The sequence below is a fragment of the Rhincodon typus genome, chromosome 47, assembly GCF_021869965.1.
Source record: "Rhincodon typus isolate 14 chromosome 47, sRhiTyp1.1, whole genome shotgun sequence".
Lineage (NCBI taxonomy): Eukaryota > Metazoa > Chordata > Chondrichthyes > Orectolobiformes > Rhincodontidae > Rhincodon > Rhincodon typus.
In genome coordinates, this window is record NC_063378.1 from 5,420,662 (window position 1) to 5,427,151 (window position 6,490).

The window sequence follows — 6,490 nt, forward strand, 5'->3', positions numbered from 1 at the left end:
CCCCCTTTCTGATGAAGGGTCTAGGCCCAAAACGTCAGCCTCTCTGCTCCTATGATGCTGCTTGGCCTGCTGTGTTCATCCAGCCCTGCACCTTGTTGTCTCGGATTCTCTAGGATCTGCAGTTCCTACTATCTCTGATTCATAATTAAAGCCCTATTTGGAATGATACTTTCAGCATTTGTCTTGATCAAAATTTTTTTATTTGTTGCTAAGTTGTGAAGGGTAAAAAATAACAGCACATTATTTCATGCGGATCCTGTTGCAAATCCTGTGACTTTCCAAACATAGTCTCTACTTCTAAGCTTTTTTCACATTTTGTTGTCACATTTTCCACGATATTGTGTATTTCTTTATGTTTAGAACCTAGAGAGATTATCTTGACATGGATGTTGTACGGAATCTAATTATTTTGCTATCTATTAATTGGGATTTCAGTCTGTAACTTCAGTCAAATCTGAAACAACTGCATGATTTTTTGTTAAATAATTAACATCATGGCTTGACTATTGAAGTAATGACCAGGAATCAGCATCTGACTTCACAGTACAGCAAATGTGTTTTGTAAAATGGAAATTTGAATCTTGGCTCTTATCACTTAATTAAAGGGAAGACGTGCAGGAAAAATGCATGGTATTGTTTAATTGATTGTGTTCTTTAATTGAAACAATTCCTAGAATAAACTTTAATCCTGTATTCAATGCACCTGTTAATAATGATTAATTTAGGAGACACAGAATCCATTCCATACCAGTAACGGAATGATGAGGAACAGTTGTTTCAATTTCATACACAATACCTCAATTATCCGAAATCTATTGGAATTTAGAATTGTCCATTGTTTGAGGATTAATGGTGTTGCTTGAAATATTATAAAGCAAGTCGTTGCACAACAGGTGATGTCACAGTTCATTGGAGCAATGAGGAGAGTGGGTTGAATGTCCTGGATCATGGAGGTGAATAGTAGATTTGACAGGTGAACAGAATTTTTGCCAGAATTTTGTATAAAAAAGAATGAAAAGCTGTGTTCCTCTGCACAATGTTAAATAAATAGCAACTAGAGAGTTAAGTCTTTTTTTTGAAAATGCAATTGCACTTTCCTTTCAGACCTTGAGTTGCTCAGATCTGGAAGGTACAGACTGAAATGTTGTTGTACACAAATTGTACACTCACAAGAATATTGGATAAATACTTGCAAGAAAACTGTTAATCAAGCTGTGCTAAAATAACAAGGGAATGGATTTAACTTGATATCACTGAAAGGTGATACTGACATGGCAGGATAAACAGCACAGTCAATGGCTCCACAATTGACTATTCATGGTAAATTAATTATTTTGCTTTTTCAGACCACCCTGCAGCACTCAGTGGGAAAGCATCAGCGATCTATGAAAATATTCCAAGAAATCAAAAGGTTGGTGCAATTATTACAATTATGTTGGTGCAATTAATATACAGTTAAGCGACTGTGCTCATTAAAGTAAAGCCAGATTTTTGCAACCATGAACCTCTTTTTTTTCCACTGTTTAAAGGAAGTGGATTTATTAATAAACCAGAAAAGATGGGATCTTTGCTGTGATTTTTAAAATTTGATTGTTAAGAAAATCCAAAAATGATCCTCATGCAAAATGTAAAATAGCCGTAACCCTACCTGATCATAGGGCAGCTGTTTCATTGGAGATAGTCAATTGGTGCTATTTTAACCTGAGGGTCACCATGCCCCATGTGGAGTTTTAAGACAGTTAGTTAGGAGGCTATTGCAGGGTTTAATAAAATGATAACCAAGCAGGTTCTCTTACTGCAGTTGTTTAAATAGATTTGGGACATATATCCTCACCTGCTCTTCAGAATAAAAGGCAACAACACCAACCATATTTTGCGAAGAGAACAGCTCAGAGTGAAGTATCAGCAGAGTATTAGTCAAAGAAATTCTTCCTCACAATGTGCAGATGCATATTACATACTAATAGTGTTAAAGTTTAAATGACCTACTTCCATTTTTGGTAACCATGATGACATACATCTTTCAAATTGCATTTTTACAGGAGAAAGCTATGAAACCATTTGATGAAAATATTTACATGGTAATGACATTGTTGAATCTTATTTTAAAACATTCACATGCAATTTATGATGTGTGTTTCATCTCAGTTTTATTTTACCACGTTATTTCCCTTAATAAGAACATCTGTCTCTCTTTTTTATATTTAACAGGGATTGCAAGTGCAGGATCAGTCAGTTTACAGTGAACTGAAGACGAATGCAAAGTGAAGACATTACAATTCATCTACCATATAAAGTTTAAAAAAAAATCAAATGAAATACGAACAGGTGTATTTATCATCAGGATTTGTTATAACATGGCAGCACAATGGCCACCTATGATGTTTAGTGTTTTCGTAAAATGTTCTGTCAACCTTATTGTTTAAGACTGGGCATTCAGGATCTTGACTGAGTTACCTACATACTTGATCTGTACCCTGACATGCATCTCATGGGTTTGTGGGAAAGGGGATAAATTTACATTGAATATATCTACCATGGTCCATGAAGGAATCATTCTTGCAGCCAAGCAAAATAATTTTCTGAGCACTCTTTACATTTTGTTTTCCTGCATAGCCATTGGTCTTATACAATATCCAACAACCAAAAATCCATTCTCAACATGCAGGAAATTTTCATGGTTCATTCATGTGTTCTGGGAGGCATTCATTGTCTGTCTGTAAATACCCTCAAGAAGTTGGTCACTTCTTGAACAGTTACAGCCCAATTGGTGTAGGTAAAATGAATGCTTAGGGGGAAGGTTCCAGCATTTTGTTCCAGTGACAGCGATGGAGCAGAGATATAATTTCAAGTCAGGATAGTGAGTGATTTGGAACTGGCAGCTGAAGTGGTATTCAGTTGTATCTGCTGCCCATCTGCTTCTAGATGACCATAGCCATGGAATTGCAATCTGTTGCGTACGGAGCCTTGGTAAATTTCTACAGTGCATCGTGTGGATGCTTCACATTGCTGCTATTGAACATCGGTGGTGGAAGGAGTGAATGTTGTGACTGTGTTGCCCAACAACCAGGCTGTTTTGTCCTGGATGGTGTAAGCATCTATTGTGTTTTTAGAGCTACACTGATGCAGACAAGTGTGGAGTATTTTATCCCGGTCCTAACTTGTATCTTGTGAATGGCGGACATGCTTTGCTGACTGACAAGGTGAAATAACCACACAGGACTCCTATCGTCTTTCCTGTTCTTGAAGCCCTGCATTTATTTGAAAGACTAAGGCAGTTATGGATCATTGGTAACTGCCGGGGTGCTGATAGTCACTGATTCAGTGATGGTAATTCCATTGAACTTCAATGAATAGTGATTAGATACTCTCTTGCTGGCGATGGTCATTACCTGGTATTTTCATGGTGAGATGTAACTTACAACTTGTTAGCTGATTCTGAATATTATCCAGGTCTTTTTGTATTTTTACTTGAGCTGCTGTAGCATCATCTGTGGCGTCACGAATGGTTCTGCAAAATCTAGCGTCATCCATGAACCTCCCTGCTTGTCACCTTATGATGGAGGGAAAGTAATTGTTAAAGCTGTTGAAAATGGTTGGGCTTAGGACAGTGCATAGAGGAACGTCTGAAGAAATATCTTGGAACTCCAACCAAAGAATAACTATTCCTGATTACTATTAACGCTAATTTTGCTAGGATACCTTGATCCCAATTTTGGTGAGATGCAGTTTCAGATCAGAAATGTGCTGTGTTTTGATTTCACAAATTCAATACATTGCAGTATAAATGTTCTTAGCAGCAGGATCACGGAATGTAACACTTGGACCTAAAAGAATCGAGGGAAATTGGGGAAATGTAGAAATAGTCTATTTAGCTGAATGATCAGACATGATCATAATCAATGATAAAAGCAGGCTTGAAAGGCCAAATGGCCTACTGTTGCTCCCATTTTCTATATTTCTACATTGTTGTTGGAATGTTTGATCCTATGACCATTATATTAGTTGTTGACCTGTAAGTCATTGTGGGTTTGTCATTCAGTGCAGCAAAAGGATAATGAATTCATGAAATGGTACAAATCACTGATCACACGTTGTTGTCAAATCCATTCACTAACACTCACCAAGGGAAAATAATCCTCTATGAGATTGTCTCCCAAATTTTGATGAGTGATTCTTTGTATTCATTACTTCAATCTGCATCTTATTCAGTTTACCAATACTTTCTGTTCCTCTCTGAGATCAATAACCACACCTGTCCATCTGAACACCTACACTGAGTTCTCCACTTCACTCTCAAGCGAGGCTTTTGAATTCATATACCTAATACATTGCTTATTCCATATGGTTCCCCTTGGGAATTGACAAATTTCCGTTCATCAGCAAATCAGACATGCATATTTCTACACTCAGCCAGTTGATCTATATAAATCATGGTGCCTCAAATAAAACAACACATCATGCGTCAAAGATTATAATTCCCCTTGGTTCATTCCAGGGATGATGATAAGTCTACATTTTTGTTACCTCTCTCATAGATTCCATTTGTTCTCCAACACTATATTTAAACACATTTGTTTCATTCTCACAGCAGTAGCACTGTCATAATTATTTACAAATGTTAATTATTACTTTAATCACTGAGCATTTCTTCTCCCAACTTTCCTGAAACATATAACATGTTAGAATCCAACCTCCCCCTTTCTCCACTTTGTGTAATTGTTCTTGTATACTTTCACCCTTTTTTCTTTATATCCACGTACAACTGAATGTTTTTTCTTCCCTTCACCAAATCACGTATGGTAACTTCTCACCGATTAACCACCACCAGTAAATCACCTGTGTTTTATGTTTAATTAATTTAAATGCAAAATGTGTGAAGGACAATATGGACAATCCAATGTGATACAGTTGGAAGGGAATGATAAAGAACAATACCCTCATATCTTTATTTTTAACTCTGACTTTGCAACCATATCACCTGCCACGATTACTTACCTTAATAACACATGCAATTACATACCGAGGCAACCAGCATCTATCTGTGGTTTCTTACTATGACTCACCCCCATGGTGGCCATTGTCATTTCGTCTAATTACATGTAGTGATGTAACAAACTCACATCTTTCATCATTTAGAAGGATAGGTATCTCAGATATTCCGAATCATCGACATCACACACTGCATTGATCTGTATACATATTGCAAAACCTCCACGGAAACACCTGACATTCCCTGCCAAGTACAGTTGTAGTACGCTATCACCACGACAATTTCGACACTCAGCTGAAGCATTAACAATGCCCTCTTCAGGAAGAAAACGGACGAGCAATAAACTCTGGCCTTCTCAGTGATTTTGCAAATGAATTAAATATCTTCTTATTCTGGATTCTACAACAAGGAGAAATGATTTTTTTGTTCTCTGTATAATTGACTGAGATTCTTTGAAGATACTAAACATCTCCATCACATCATCAGATAGATTTATGCAATAATGTAATGGAAGACAATCTTCTCCTCATGAGTAAATTCTTTAATCAGTGGTATCAAGTGAATAAGTGTGCTGTGCACATACTTCCCCTATTTAGAATTCATCTTTCTGGATTGAGCACCAAAACTGTTTTGGGCATTTTGTTGTTTGTATGTATGCTTAATGTATTAGACTGCCTAATATATTCATTGTCCTGCATTTGCCCAATTTAGTCCGTATATATCTGAACTACAACTATATGCAAAATGACACTGTTTCGTACTTTATGGCTGTAATGGCTCAAAACTTTGTATATGCACGTGCCAGCATACTGTAATTTTCCTGTGTCAATTTACTGATCTTCGGGGTGGCTCACTGTTAAAATCCCGATGCGAAGAAACAATCGTAATATAATTGAGATTATGTGAGACTCCTGTGTTATATTTGCTGTAAGTTAAAACAACGTGCTAGTAAAAGATATGCTTTGCTGAACAAAAATACTTAGAAAAGGATTTATGTGGACACGGTTGTTAATAACTGCATCTTTATTAGTAAAATGATGCATTTGTGGACTGTTGAATTTCTCTATTAAAGAAGAAACATGGAACCTAGCACGTAACATCTGTGCTTCATATTTCAGCCTCTGATTTAGTTTATGTATTTTTTTTAAATTTCGTTGCTCTAATTTGAAAGACACTCAATGCTTTGATTTCCTCGAATTTCCCTCTGAATGTCATTGTTTCAGAATGCCATAAATCCACTTGAACTGTGAACAGAATGAAATGTACTTTGAAAGTGGTGAGAAAAAAGCTTTGGCAATTTGTAGAGATCTGTGAGCAGCATTCCGATAAGCAGTGTCATCCCTGATATTCAAAACAGTGGCTCCTGGGAGGTTTGCTAGGTATCAAGCAGGGTGCTTTAAAAATTGTTCATATCAATTTGGAATACCTTAGACTGGCTTAATATTCGATGTTTCAGAAGGAGTGCTTGGCAAAGTAAAGAAGACTGGCTGTGACAGG

The 6,490-nt window shown here is 36.7% G+C and overlaps 1 long non-coding RNA gene across 1 annotated transcript; it reads left to right on the forward strand.

The window, feature by feature from the left end:
- Positions 1-910: 910 nt before the first annotated feature.
- On the forward strand, positions 911-6,077 carry LOC109922605. Its single transcript, XR_007266176.1, has 4 exons — positions 911-973; positions 1,347-1,411; positions 2,043-2,081; positions 2,212-6,077. It is a non-coding gene; the product is annotated as an uncharacterized LOC109922605 (long non-coding RNA).
- The last annotated feature ends 413 nt before the right edge of the window (positions 6,078-6,490 follow it).